This window comes from Haemaphysalis longicornis, unplaced genomic scaffold, assembly GCF_048455015.1.
Source record: "Haemaphysalis longicornis isolate Haplotype H1 unplaced genomic scaffold, Haemaphysalis longicornis Haplotype H1 scaffold_8, whole genome shotgun sequence".
NCBI classification, from domain to species: Eukaryota; Metazoa; Arthropoda; class Arachnida; order Ixodida; family Ixodidae; genus Haemaphysalis; species Haemaphysalis longicornis.
The window spans coordinates 13,980,298-13,994,561 of NW_027526445.1; positions in this window are offsets into that span (position 1 = coordinate 13,980,298).

Genomic DNA, 14,264 nt, shown 5'->3' on the forward strand with positions numbered 1-14,264 from the left:
TGTAAGTTGCTTTGGGTGTCTCTGAAAACCATTTATTTTGCTTTAGTTTTTCAGTGGTTGTAATGTTCCTCTATGCTCTTGTGAGAACATTTGCAGTACTTTCTGGTGTTACGTTGCCCAGATCAAATCATTAAAAAGGAGCTTACATGATCAATCTGATTTATACCCAAATGAGAGAGAACCGAGAAAGCAGAAGAAGCAAAAGCACTCCTGTATTCTCTCGCACCCGCTCCAACCCTTTCAACTGGTTCATAGCAGAACAGAATGGTTGTCGGGACCCGAAGCAGAAATCAAACCAAAAAAGTTTGAACACGAGACTCAACCGAACCTGACGCAATTCCGTTTCGACTCCCTGCGGCCAGCAAATATTGTCGCATGTTCAAACTAACCGCTTAAGTGTGCTAAGTGTACTGGTATAATAATGTATACTAGTCCTAGATTCAACGAAATTATGTTTGTCTCAACATAAACAGGATATAGGATAGATTTACCCGCTATGTCTTGACCAAACATACTGCTACCTTAGCATACTATAAACAGGTTATGAAAAACCATGACATGTCTATTCTACAAACGCTTGGCATTGTGTGGCTGGGAGTTATATAGTCGTATCAACGTAAATTATACAAAATTTTAAGAAAGCGCGATGTATCCTGAGAATTCGCAATATCTAGAGGTTACACTTACAGGGTATCTGTGGCGCGAAATTGAATTGCTGGGGAAGTATTTAACGCGTGATAAAAGATAAACCACATTTGAGCCCACAGCAGGCAATATTGAACAATGATGATTTAGTCAACACTGAACACTTCGATATTTTTCTGGGTCGATGGTGCTTAAATAAAATTCCATCAATAGAGCGGAAAAAGTTCCGAATTCGCCAACCTAATTAAACCCCTTTAAACACTGATGTACCAGAAGTCTTTATTATTCTTGGATATTTGTCCTGGCCTTCACTTTTGCATTGTGGATGTTGCAGAGGTGTTTGTTTGTTGGAGAATCGGTATCTGCCTCAGACTTCTTTTTTCTCGTCGCTTCTGCAAGCGTAGTTGCGACTACTGTATTCACCACACAACCACAGCTCTTGAAATTAGGCAAACATGTGGCTTCAACAATACGTGTTCTGTCCATGCACGCTCACTCCACTGGCTCTTGCTGGTCTGCTGTTAGTTCGGCAATCCAACCATCTACATTACGGAGTAAGACAATTTAGAAATAGGTAGCACATAGGGAACGTTTTGAAATCAGAGTTTTCATTTGTTGCAAAATTGAAGGGTTTCTATGTGGTTTCTGTAGCAGTGCCGTGTTTTCGTTTAAAAACTATTTTCCGCTGGCACTACTCTACCGATTATATACCCGATTTCACAATCAGGTTATTAATTTACACATCACCCCACTCCATAGCTTTGAAATGCACATTACAACCCAAAGCAAACACCTTATGTGTGTCATCACAAGTTGCCTGCCTTTTGTAGTGCTGCCAATTCTGTGCATCGCAATGGAAAATTTACCTCTTAAGAAATTATTACTTACGACGCGGCCTTCCTGAAAAATGTTTTTGTGCACGACATCACTAAATACTTTACGCAAATAAAAATTCTTTTGTGAGAATTTAAAATATACATTGATTTTGCCATCGTAAAACTTGCGGGGGTATGAGTATTTGCCACTGATAGGCCAAAAATGTATCTCGTATGAAAACACACCTTTGAAAAATAAACACTGCCGGTTTTTATCTACCATTTTCTTTCAAGAAAAAAAGGTGTATTTCAAATTGTACATATTTGAGTGGCGTTTCTGTCAAAATGATTGGAAAGTACCGGGGTATAGAAAATACTAATGGTACCTGCAGCGTGGAGAGGAGGCCCGTAAACGAGGAGCTACATTAGGCTCGTGGCACGTAAACGTCTTAAGCAGAGTATCCCACTGGCTCAACGGGTATATGTTACAACTTAGTATGACGAGGTGTCCACGTGGTGTCCTCAACATGGATATTCCGGAGCAAACAAAAATCTCTTCAGGATTAGCAAGTTATAATATTATATGTGGCAGATGGCGACTGCCGAACGTGCGAGGACATGCTGTGCCTAAGTCGCCCTTGTAGCTTTGGTAATTGCGTTAAAATTTTTCTGTTGTTTTGCAAGCTCTTTTGGTATTTAATTAATGCATTGAGACACAGTGCCATTACGAAGCTCGGCCAACAAAATAAATAGCTTGCGAGTTCACACAGCGAGGCCAGTGTGTTGTTTTGTGTTTGAAGGAGAACCCGCGTTTTTTTTCGGTCTTATGATCTGACGAAAATTATGTTCAGCACAACAAAACATGCCTCCTAGCGCTTGCAAAAGTTAAGGATTAGTTGTTTCATTGCAACTGTTTTTATATTTATTGTGATTTTTAAATAATAACGGTGTCATACAAAAATTGCAAGTAGGGGACACATAAATGCTTGAATTAGGTAACCTAGAACGCCGGTAACCGAGAACGCCTTTCTGTAATCTTTGTGAAATTTTCCTTTTTTTGAGAGCCCAGGTTTGTGCTCGTATGCGGAACATGGTTTAGTAGCGTTCCGCACTTCTTTTGTAAGTCACAATTAAACTTGTTGCATAAAGCGAACCTCATTCATGGTAAATAACGTATTTTTCATGAATTGCGGAATTCTATGTTATCTGCCTGTAATATTGTCTTTAGAACTTGACAAAAATCAAAACTTTTCTCTAGGGTTTCTTCCTTACCATCAACGTACTGAAATAACGCAAGGCGTTCATTTTTGTTTTTCCGGCATAGCAAATTTATGAAGATAAACTTCGTTTATGTTGAGCGCATTTTTCTAAATATAAAAAGATTTCTTCTCTCTTGCCAGTGCTACATCTTCAATGATTAAAAGCAAAGTTTTAAATTGGCGATAATTATTAAATATGTAATTTGTCCCGTCGGCAATAGGGTACCGCCTTACAATGACTTTGTTATGGATGGCGGCGACCCGCCTCATACAGGTATCATTGTTTCGTTTAAATTTCGCCCTGTTTTGCCGAGTTGTTTTTTTATTTACGAAATTATTGTCCCCACGTTTTTTATCTCGGAACTTATTGCACCGAACGTAAGCTGGTGCAATGGCCGTCAGCCGGCCGTGGCAATACAATAATTATTAACTTTACTGAAAGGAACTTCAAGAAGTATATTTTGCCATTAGTGAAATATAGGTGAGCAACAAAACAAACTGGTGCCATTTTATATTCACGGTACATGGAAAACATAAAAAAGGCGGATATTAGTTCGTTACTTTCTCAATAGCTGAGTTAAGTAACCTAAAATTTCTAGTGAACTTTATCTTGAATGTTTAAATCAATAACTTAAATGCGCGAATAATAATAAAATTGTAATTTGTTGCGTCGGCAATAGGATACTGCCTTACAATGATATTGTTGTGGATGGCGACAACCCACCTGATACGCGAATCCTTGTGTCGTTTAAATGTCGCCCTGCTTTCTCGAGTTGTTTTTTTTACGTCATCTTTGTCCCCAGGTTTTTGTGCTCGGAAATTATCGCACCGAACGTAAGCTAGTGCAATGGCTGTCAGCCAGCCGTAGCAATACTATAACATTTTAAGTTTACTGAAGGGAACTTCACGTATTATATTACGCAATTTGTGAAATATTGGTGAGGAAAAAAAATTGTGCTGTTTTATTCGCACGTTACATGGAAAACTTAAAAAAAGGCTGATATTAGTTCGTTACTTTCTCAATAGCTGATATAAGTAACCTTTAATTTCTACTGAACTGATTGATTGTAGGGGTTTAACGCGCCAACGCAAGGCAGGCGATGAGGCGCGCCGTAGTGGAGGGCTCCGGATTAATTTCGACCACCTGGGGATCTTTAACGTGCGCCGAATTTCTAGTGAACTTTACTATGGGCAAGAAGTTGAATTTTAATAGTTTCGACATATCATCACGTCTTCATTACGTTTGAATCAAAACCCGCAGGCCGGGAACTTTGCCAATTGGAGGGTCTGCAAGAATGCGTGAGGGATTTAGCGATGATTTCGTTTTGTCCTGTAGGTCGATGTGCCCCGGTTAAACAGGGTTGAAGTTTAAATAATGTAATAGTAGAATCGTGAATTGGAAAGCACACAGGCTAGTTGTATGAAAGCAGGTACTTCACCGACGTACCGAAACACTGCGAATGTTCTTACAGGTGGTAACGTTCGTATGTGTCTTGTTATTGTTTATTTGAAAATTCATGCTGGCAATTACTTCTATCCTTTGTTGCATATTCAAATGTAATAAAATCAACCACACACTTTTATATTCCGGAGTATTAATATCTGTTTTATAGCGCGGCGATATGTTCATGTATAGAAATGAATCATAAAACGTTTGCGAATGCCAGCTTTTTAAATTTATCTCACATAACAAAAATTTCTTGGTGTACTTGAAAATACTCCCTTACTCTCTGTTTAAGCTGAAAAAATGTTCCAACAAAATTTATTGCTTTTAAAGAAAATGTAAAACATTGATCAATTTAAGACTTTAAACGTCAGAATAATTGATGAGAGGTAACATAATGGTTAGCATGAAAAATAAGTAATTATTCAGAGTTACTCTATGCCAGTTTCTTTGCAAGCGTTAGTACTTGGCGGGGTTGTTCGGAATGAACAGGTAAATTCTAACGTCTTTAGTGTCCAGCTGAATTATAAACATTATATTTACTTAGTGTATGTTTTTCTGCATCCAAATTTTGTGAAAGTGGTAAACATTTTTCCGAAGTGTAGTCACTGCAGAAAGTCTTGTAATGTTTTAATGCCCTAGTTGACAACCATAGAACAAGATCAAAATGTCGTCAATGCCACATGCTTTATTGAACATATAAAATGATAGGTTTAGACTTTATCCTAATTGATCACCGTAAGCTTGCATCTTCCCTCACACAAAGCGCAACTTTTAACATCAGTTGACAAAGCGAACAGTTAACAACAGCCTCTAAGGAACCAATAAATCAAATTGTGATGACGCACCAGCGAACGGACTCTTCAAAAAGCTTGACTAATGGCGAATTCCATTCGGCGAACAGGAGCAAGTGGAGCGAGCAGCCAGAGCCGCATACGGGAGAAACGGGGACGTGTGCTTTCGTTCCGCGAATGAAATATTCGCGCTGCTCCGGGAGCATTGAAAAGGTGGGGTCGGCGAGATGTCAAGAGTCATGTGACCAAACGTTTCCGGCGCTCGCTTCCCGGAGCATTTCGCGCGTTTGCGATGTCCGCACGCAGTTATTCCTCGCCAGTTTTGCCGGTTTTGTGTCTGCCTTCCGCATGGCGACGAATGAAGAAGCCGAGCGGATGTTCATGTTCATGATAAAGGGGTCACGATCGTTCCTCCCAAAAATTAGCTGCGAACGATAACAGCGTCCACCGTCTTTTCCACCGGCGGGGTGAACAGGTGCTCGAACATAAACTCATGCAATGTCAAATCATCGTCGTCGTCGCTGCTGCTGCTGTCCGATGATGATGCTTGAATCCGTGGTGCTTTCATCATCTAAAAGTAGCAGCAATGGCTTGTTGATATATAGTAGGGTTTAACGCGCCGACGCAACGCAGGCGATGAGGCGCGCCGTAGTGGAGGGCTCCGGATTAATTTTGACCACCTGGGGATCTTTAACGTGCGCCGAAATCTCGTACACACGGGCGTTTTTGCTTTTCGCATCCATCAGAAAAGCGGCCGCTGCGGCCGGGAATCGAACCCGCGACCTCGTGCTCAGCAGCAATTGCTTGTCCAGACGGCCGCGTTTAGCTGCTGCCGTACGCAATGAGCGACTACCGCGGCTGCTGGATTCCGCCATTTTTTTTCTCCGCCAACCGGGGATAAACCCAGACGTGACGCAAAAGAGGTCATGTGAGTTCCGCGGCGTTCCCTGTTACTCCGCCGCTGACGACGGAGCACCGGGAACTGCTCTCGGCTGCTCTCGGAGCTAAAAAAGTGCTCCTCATCGACCAATGAAACACAACGCCCCTGCTCCTGCCCGACCACTGGAAGATGCCAGAACTCGCGAGATCACTTTGGGTGCAGTCAGAAGTGCTCCTGTTCGCCCAATGGAAAGCGCTATAAAAGAAGTTGAGGTCCTATCCTAACACCGTAACTATAAGCGTGGGTGGCGTTCAACGACAAATCGTCACGATGAAGTATATTCGGCATCGCCGGGCATCCGCTTAGGCTTCTCGTGGGTCCAACGTGCGGAGTGCGGTTGCCTTGTGACTCGCTACGTTGAGGGGAATTGTCGCGAATAAAAACCAGCGCTAGCTTGTGATGTGGTGATCGAGTCTATTAGCGAGGCAGGGAGCGCCCCCCGATCTTTCTTTTGCTGTCCTCCGGCGGTCGCGCCCTGCCTGCGCTCTATTTCTCAACACAATCCGGCCACTGCCAAGTTGGTTAGGAGCTAGCTGGCAGCGGACCGGCCAGTGGTGAAGTCCAGGCTCCACTACGACCAGGTTTTCGATTTCTGCAGCGGCGCATAATTTCAGAGCTGCGGTGCTTGCAGGATGGCTCGAGAATCCAGTGGATTATTTGGCTGGGAATCTCAGTGCCTTCGGGTACGGCAAATAGCCTTTTCAAGGCGACAGCCAGGTTAGAATGGGAAAAGCTGTTGTGGACGGTCAAGTGTGCACAGATAATACGGCGAGCGTTATGGCATTGCCGTTGTGTTCACGTCTTATTCGCCTTCTGTAGAGTAATTGATGTGTTCCAGCAACACATCCAGTTTCTTTGTGAACCACGGGACTTCCCTCTCGTCGGACCTATAAACAGTATAGAAAGGCGCACCCAGCATCGACGTATGCCATTAGAAGAAGGGGTAGTCACCATCGAAGCATTTGTTCTGCTTCACCAATAGGATGTCTCACCACCGGACTTGGACGAGCGCGGCTGTAGCTCGATAGTGGCGTGGACGCACGCTGACGGGGCGCCACAGGAGCAGCCTTTTCATTATTCCCTGCAGCGGGTCCACCTTCTCCACAAATAGCTCATTGGATTGCTGTAACCGCTATACGTAAGAATCAGTGGTTGCACCATGGGAGCGGAGGAGCCCGCCGCCGGCAGCACGTGCTGAATGGTACTTGAGAGAGCATTCGCGATGGAAGCTGCATCCACAGACATTCCTGTACTTACGGGCGCCGGCAAGACGACTTGCACAAGAGGCGCGTCTTGTGGGGCTTCAGCATTCACTTAGGCCAGCCCATTAGGATAAAAGTGCGGCGTCCCCTGACGTAGAGCGCTCGCCCGATCCGGAACATTCGGAAAGCTCGTTGCCGTGCAAGTGGCACTCCCGGTTGGGTAGGGGCCGTGGAGAAGAGGGGCACGAGCCACTCCTGCGGCTGTGAAGGACCCTGTTGATGCATAGCATCGCAGGAACTCCTGGCCATGACCACAAAAGTCGGCGAACAGCATCAAATCGGCCAATTGTAATCTTGTGCCACGTTCCTTCTCGGGGCTAGAAAACCTCGAATTCAATTGAAGACGAGCCCCACATTGGGCGCCAAAAGTGGCGACCATGGTTCTTGCGGCGACCCAACTAGATACCCGAGACTAGGCTTCAAGGCTAGCTCCACTGAACGCCGCCACCGATCGCCAACTTGCCGTAGCGGGAGAGAACAGCAAGGAGCATCCTAGACCCGGAAATCACCCACACCGACGTTTATTGCACTGGAATATGAACTTCGGGTACGTCCCTCTACCACCGCCTAGACCACCTCGGTCAGGACGGGAGAAACCGGCGCAAGGGTGGACAAAGGGTCGACGAAAAGGAGAAATATGTACCCAAGGCCACTCCCGATGATGGCTGATATCCAAACATAGCCTTCCTCCATTATCGCCCCGGATCAGCCTCACCAGAGCTACCGGGCAAAACCATAACCCGTCAGGGAGTCGGCAGTACCCCCACCGTCATGTTCTTGTTGCGGGAAAGCACGCAGCCGCACAGGCGAGAGGAACCTTCCCCCTCTCGCTGTCGAGGAGAGCCGATAGAGATACATAAGATGGTGGACCTCCATTATTCACACACTGAGGAAACGAAAACTCTAGGAATGGTCAGCCCTTTGTGACAGCATTTTCCAAAGGAAAATAACACAAAAATATTTGAAACAGCACAATTGACAGGCCACCTCAAATGAGAGTGCTCAAAACAAGCGAAACTCGAAACCGGTCGTAAAAAAAGAAATTGTGAAGAGAGTCAAGGTTTCTTTGACCACACAATATCTTCGTGCCGTTGTAACACGATCAAATACACCTAAGTACGGTCCTACCATCGGTATAGTTTTCGTTGGTGTGCCACAAAAGTTCACGTGCCACCATACCGCACACACCACTGATGGAGGTGTTTTGTTGAACAGTTGGTATGACCATATACACGCACTTGATGTCCTTACGAAAAAAAATCGCCACACAATGAATACCACGAACGTCGTATTCCAGGAAAACCAGAAAGAGACACACCACATGTTAACCCAAACTGCTTCAGGGTACTTAGAGGGCGCACGGAACATTATACACATAAAAACAGTGCCGTGTATCCAACCATAAAAGTATTTCCGACGTTCGAACACACCGTTGCCGTAACGAGCTGGGTGTACATGCTCAAAAGTTTGCTTTTTTAGCTAATGGTCCGCGGTCAGTCCCCCGATAGGATAAAAAATGATGGTCGCCCAGATGATCCAACAAACATGATGTGTAGCGACACTACCAGTACCACAACCGCACACTGCTGCTCCCCTCTATCACACCAGCAAAAGTTTTATCTCCATTAGCTCTAGCTTCGACGTGCCTCTTGTATAGCAAAAAATGCTTCCTGCCACGACTGTAGAAACTGACATTTGGACATTTTGTAGCCTGTAACAACACTGAAAATAGTCAACGCTTCGCCACTGTGGCGGAGGCTCATGCCTTCAGCGCACTATCCTGGGCGACGTTTCTGACCCTGAACCGAACATTTAATTTCAGCGAAAACCTCCCCACGTCTCCGCACGGCTCGTAAAACAGCTGCATGAACTTGGGCGGGCTTGCGCTACTCGTACTCACAAAGGTACGCCCATCGTGTTGTGTGCCTTTATACTAAACCTCGAGTTCACGACGCTCCCACGACTTAGTATGCATTACCATTTCTTCAGCTGTACTGTGCACCTCACGTTCTGTGCTCTCGAGCTCCTGCATAAATTGTCAACTTCTTACCTCCACCGCACGGTATTTTCTCACTACCTCCGTCTCAAACTCCCCCTGTTTATTACTGCGCCTCACTATCGTTTTTGTAAAGCCCTAGCCTAAACCCTCCTTGTATTTCTAACTTAATCTCAAAACCTTTCCTCTGAAGCTGCGGTTAATCTCTACTTGGCTTTCTAAGTGCCCTTCACAGACATTTCTGTCGAGCTCTGGCTTATCCTCTTGGCAACCCCATTCAACTGACCAAATTACCATCCGCACGGATAGTCAATCTGCCCTCAGAGAATTCGTAACTAACTCCTTACCTGCGCACATTCGTCACGAGCTGACATGCTACACGGCAGCCCACAGTCACCTGCACGTATTTCTAGAATGGGTCCCCGGACACCAGGGAATTGTAGGGAATGAAAGGGCTCATTCCCTTGCTCGTGCAAATCGAAACCCGAGCGACCCTCAACCCTGGCCCCAGGACTACAGCCCCTAGGAAGAACGCGCCGCCCATCGCAAGGCCCGGAGGGAACGGCTGAAGGACCTTCGCAGATCCCGCCGTAATCTTCCTCCCCCCACTTCTGAACTCACACGCCGCGAAGGCACTAACATCTGCCAGGCTCATACTCTGTCCCTCCCTTGTGACCTCGTTCTTCACTATATCATGACCCGAGATGGCACGCCCCACTCTCAGGTGTGTGGTGCCTATCCTGACGTTAAACACACCTACTGGACTTGTCCTCGCGCCAGGAGATCACCTCACTTTCTTCATCCACACCTTTTACCATCCCACATTTCATACTCTTGGGAAAACTGGGCCGCTCCTCTGCCTGATCTTCGCCCCATCCTTTGTCCTCGCCTCGCCCGGCACATTCCCCATGTGTGGGGCCCTGACACCTGCGGAATTCCCACCTGAACGTCTTCCAGGCCCACCGGAACCACATTTTCGGCAGCCCGGACATGGGCCGCTTGAAATAAAGTTTGATCTCTCTCTCTCTCTCTCTCTTGGCTTGTTATCTCTGCCTCAAGGTGTATTCTCTCGAATTCGGGCTAAAACTCCCCTTGGCGTCTTAGGTGTGCCTCACAGGCTGTATTATTGAGCTGCGGCTAAATCTCTTTTTCGTTTCTCTTCTGCGCCTCCTGTTTGTACTCCCATACGTTGACTCTACATTTCAATTTTTCCTCTTCCCATCATCGCCTCAATCTGCAGACTAAGGAACATTTTCTCTGATTTGCTCTGATTTGCGGCCATTACCCAGAATCCGAATTTTCACCCAACGGCCAGTCGACGCTCCTCGCTACAATCTTCGTAGGCGTGATGTACACTTTAGTCCAGGAGATACGGTGTGGGTCTAGACGCCCGCTCAATGCTGTGGGCTTAGCGAAAAGCTCCTTAAGCTTTATTTCGGGCCGTATACAACACTGCGCCGTATCAGCGACGTTAACTACGAGGTACTAGTGGACGCAGTGCGTTATTTATCCCGCAGAACTTTACATCCTGACGTTGTACAAATTGTGCGCCTCAAACCCAACTTTGATCGCCTCCATTCGAGCCGTCACTTCCATAATAGCGCATTGCAGTTTACGTATCCACTCGCATCGGGGCGATGCGTTTTTGGCGTGGGGTAATGCCGCAATCATTTGTATTTCTTGACACGGCGGATGGTCAACCCCTCCCCCCTATCATCATCGCCTGACGGCCAGAGGAAGACGACGTTGCTTGCTTTCGACAAGCGTGCGATCGCTGTTCTTAGTACCCAAAGAGTTCGTGGTAATAAAGCCAATTTCTTCATCCCTAAGCGACCAAGGTCCATCGTCCTATTGGTGACAATATGGCGACGGTTTGGAAGTGGTAAGTCGACAAATATTCTTAGTCCAAGTAGTCACCCCGGGACCCAACCACGAGGCAGAGATAATTATAACGCTAAAATATATGCCAAACGTATTCGGTACGTGTTCTAAGATTATTATTGCAGCCTACCATTGTCCCTCAAGAAGATAGTGCATAATAGCTGCATTTACCCCTACTCAAGTTCGGAGCAGAAACTTGGGGGCTCACTAAACGGACTCCGAATAAAATGAGGACGCCTTACCTAGCAATTGAAGGGAAGGTAACAGGTGTACGGTAAGAGACAAGCAGAGAGCGAAATGGGTCAGGAAACAAACGCGTGTCAAAAATAAGTTAGTTGTTAAATATCAAGAAGGATTGGGCATCTACGGGGCATGTAATGAAAAGACAAGATAACCATTTGTGAAAAATGGTAACCTTGTGGGTCCTTTGAGAAGGCAAGTGTGGCAGCGGCGGCAGATACTTAGGTGGTGAAATTAGATGATGAAGTTTGAGCGGATACTTTTGTCGCAGCCAGCACATAACAGGGGTATTTGAAGATGTGGGGATATCTCGAAATATTTCTTTAGATATTTGGAGATCTCCAGATATTTGGATATGTGTGTGGGCGCTACAGTGGGCGTATGCAGGCTCTTGATAATAGTGATGGTGATGAAAAAGAATAAAGAGGGGATTTATAAATATAGAAGGTGGGGGTGACTGAAGCATTTGTACAAGCACAAACTTTTCCTGCCGAACTCAATGTCCATGCTTTTACGCTTATGTGCTCTATTGTTATGTTCGTGTGGCTTACATTGTTTTGTGGAGTGCCCCGGTGTGGAAGAAAGCAGCGTCGCAGAAGTGTCAATATCGCTGGCAAGGGCGGCATCGCGGGTGGTTTGCTGTAAGCGTGATTCAAGCTTCGACAGATGCAGAAGGGGCTTGCAGTGCCCAAGGAGCCGAAGGACTCGTACGCCGCAGCCGGGAGATACTCTCCCAACTTTCTGAGACTCAGCGTGCGCTGCTACAACCAACAACACATGAACTCTGGAAAGAGCGTGTGTGTGTCTGTAGTATGTTCGCGCAATGTGCAAAAGCACTAGACGTACTGGTTTGACCGGTAGCGGTTTTGGGATAAATACGTGTGGCTCCGAGGGTAGTTCCACGTTCCTTATGGGAGCATCAAATGAATGCTGTCATGGGCTTGAGTCCTGTTGTGTAATCTCGCTTTTAAGGGCATTGTTCCTTTATTGTGTCGGCTCATCTCTTGCCATGAAGAAAACTAGTTAGGTGTTCCTTCGGCTGCTTGTCGTCGTCACCAAGGCATCAACCTGGCCACTCAACCAGCACTTTAACACTCATGAGGGAGTGGATAGAGGTGGGTGCTAGGACGCCTTTACCTAGGTAACAACTTGTTGCCAGCGTTGGGATCGCTATTTTGTAACTGGTTGGTAGCGGTCAGATATCAATTCCGCAACAACTGGAGTCAAGCGTGCTAGATCAAACACCACGGATGTCAATACGGCTTCGTTACTTCACAGAATTCCCGAGGGTAAAAGGTGAGTTGGTGACCCTTCCTGGCTGAATTTGCCATGATTAAGAGCGTAGCTAGTAAGATGCGTGTTTTTTTTCGCGTGGATTATTTGCGCAAAACAAGTTTGATACAGCGTGAAAGCAGTAATCTAGATTGGCCATGAATTTCAAAGCGTCAAAAAAACCGCAGTTGTTGGAGCTTGCAAAAGAGTTGCGCTTGGATATTTCTGACGCACTGGGAAAACCGTAGATGATACAGGCTATACTCGCTTTTGGGGCTGACGACGACAAGCTGTCGGAATGCATTGAGCTTATCAATGATGTTGAGATTGCTAACCGTCATGCTGCAGGAGCTCAACGCCAGCGTGAGGACTACAATGCGAGGATAGAAATCGACTACACGAGAATCAGAGGCAATCAGCAGAGGCAATAAGAGCATAATCAGCAAGTGAAGCGAGAAGACCAAGAATAGGAGAAAATGATGTGAGGGTATAACATAGAGCTTGAGCTACTTCAATGGGAAAGAAATGAGCTCGATCAAGACAGACTTGAACGTAAGCAAATGACCTAGAGCAGGAGAATCAACTCAATCTGGAAAAAGTTAAGCCTGAGTTACACTTGTTGCTACAAAAAGATCTCGTTTTCGAGGAAAGCGCCGTGCTAGTGCTTTTAGGAAGAGACGCTCGGCAGCGCGAGTCTGAGCCGGCCGTAGTGGCCTAGCAGTTCGACACGTGATGTGAGAAATAACCAAGACGCATTTGCTCGGACGGTCAACAGAGAGCTCTACATGTCTACTGAGTACGCTAATGTGTCGGCGTTAGTTTCGAAGATCTCGGGAGAATGTTGAGAATATTCGAATTTGCAGGACGTCTTCGGAACTGCTACCGACCTGAACGCGAACTATACCGGAGATAGCGACGTTTCGCTGCAGTGCTTGAACGAAGAAGCAGCCGAGATGCCGCATGAGTGGGCTGAAACAGAGGATGTTTCTTTGCATGGAGGTTCACAATCTAGCGACAATGTGGCACGCCGAAAGGCGAGACAGCGAAGGATTCCACGGTGGAGCAAGATGTATTGATGATGTCGCGGCTGAGTGAGCGATTGCGTCCTGCCAGCAGGTGAGGTGCTCGGTGTCGAGTAATGGTCACCCCATCTCGTAGAGATTCAGTTCTCGCGGCGTCTGACCCTTCTTGCAAGACCGGGTACCTGGGATCGAGTGTAGCCTTCACAACGGGAAAAGAGAACGTCAACACCCATCAGTGTTTCGCTACTGAACGTGTTGCTGAAAAGGCGAGGGACGACGAGAGACGGGCTGTTTGCAGTTACGAGGTCTTCAAAGAGCACGTCGTGCCCTTGCCGCCCCTACCCCATGTTCCCAGCGACTGGCCAATGTCGGCTGAGCTAGCTATAATTCTTGTGGTGTCTGTGCGTAAACCGAAATGGGGAAGCGACCAGCGGGACCCGACAAGAGAGAACAAAAACAGTGTTCACTTGACATAGGAATTCCCATAAAAGTGAGGAACGATGAGATATGAAAAAGTTGTATGCGTACTTGTGGGGCGTGAACGTGTTTCAGTGCGCGCACGCCGAGAGGAAAAGCCGTAAGCTCGCATCGCGGCATGGAAACGCCGCCTCCCATTTGAGTATGTGCATTTCGTTTTAAAGCTGGAAAATTTTGTTCGCTCCTTGCTCGAAAAGGATGGCCGCCGCCGTCTCAC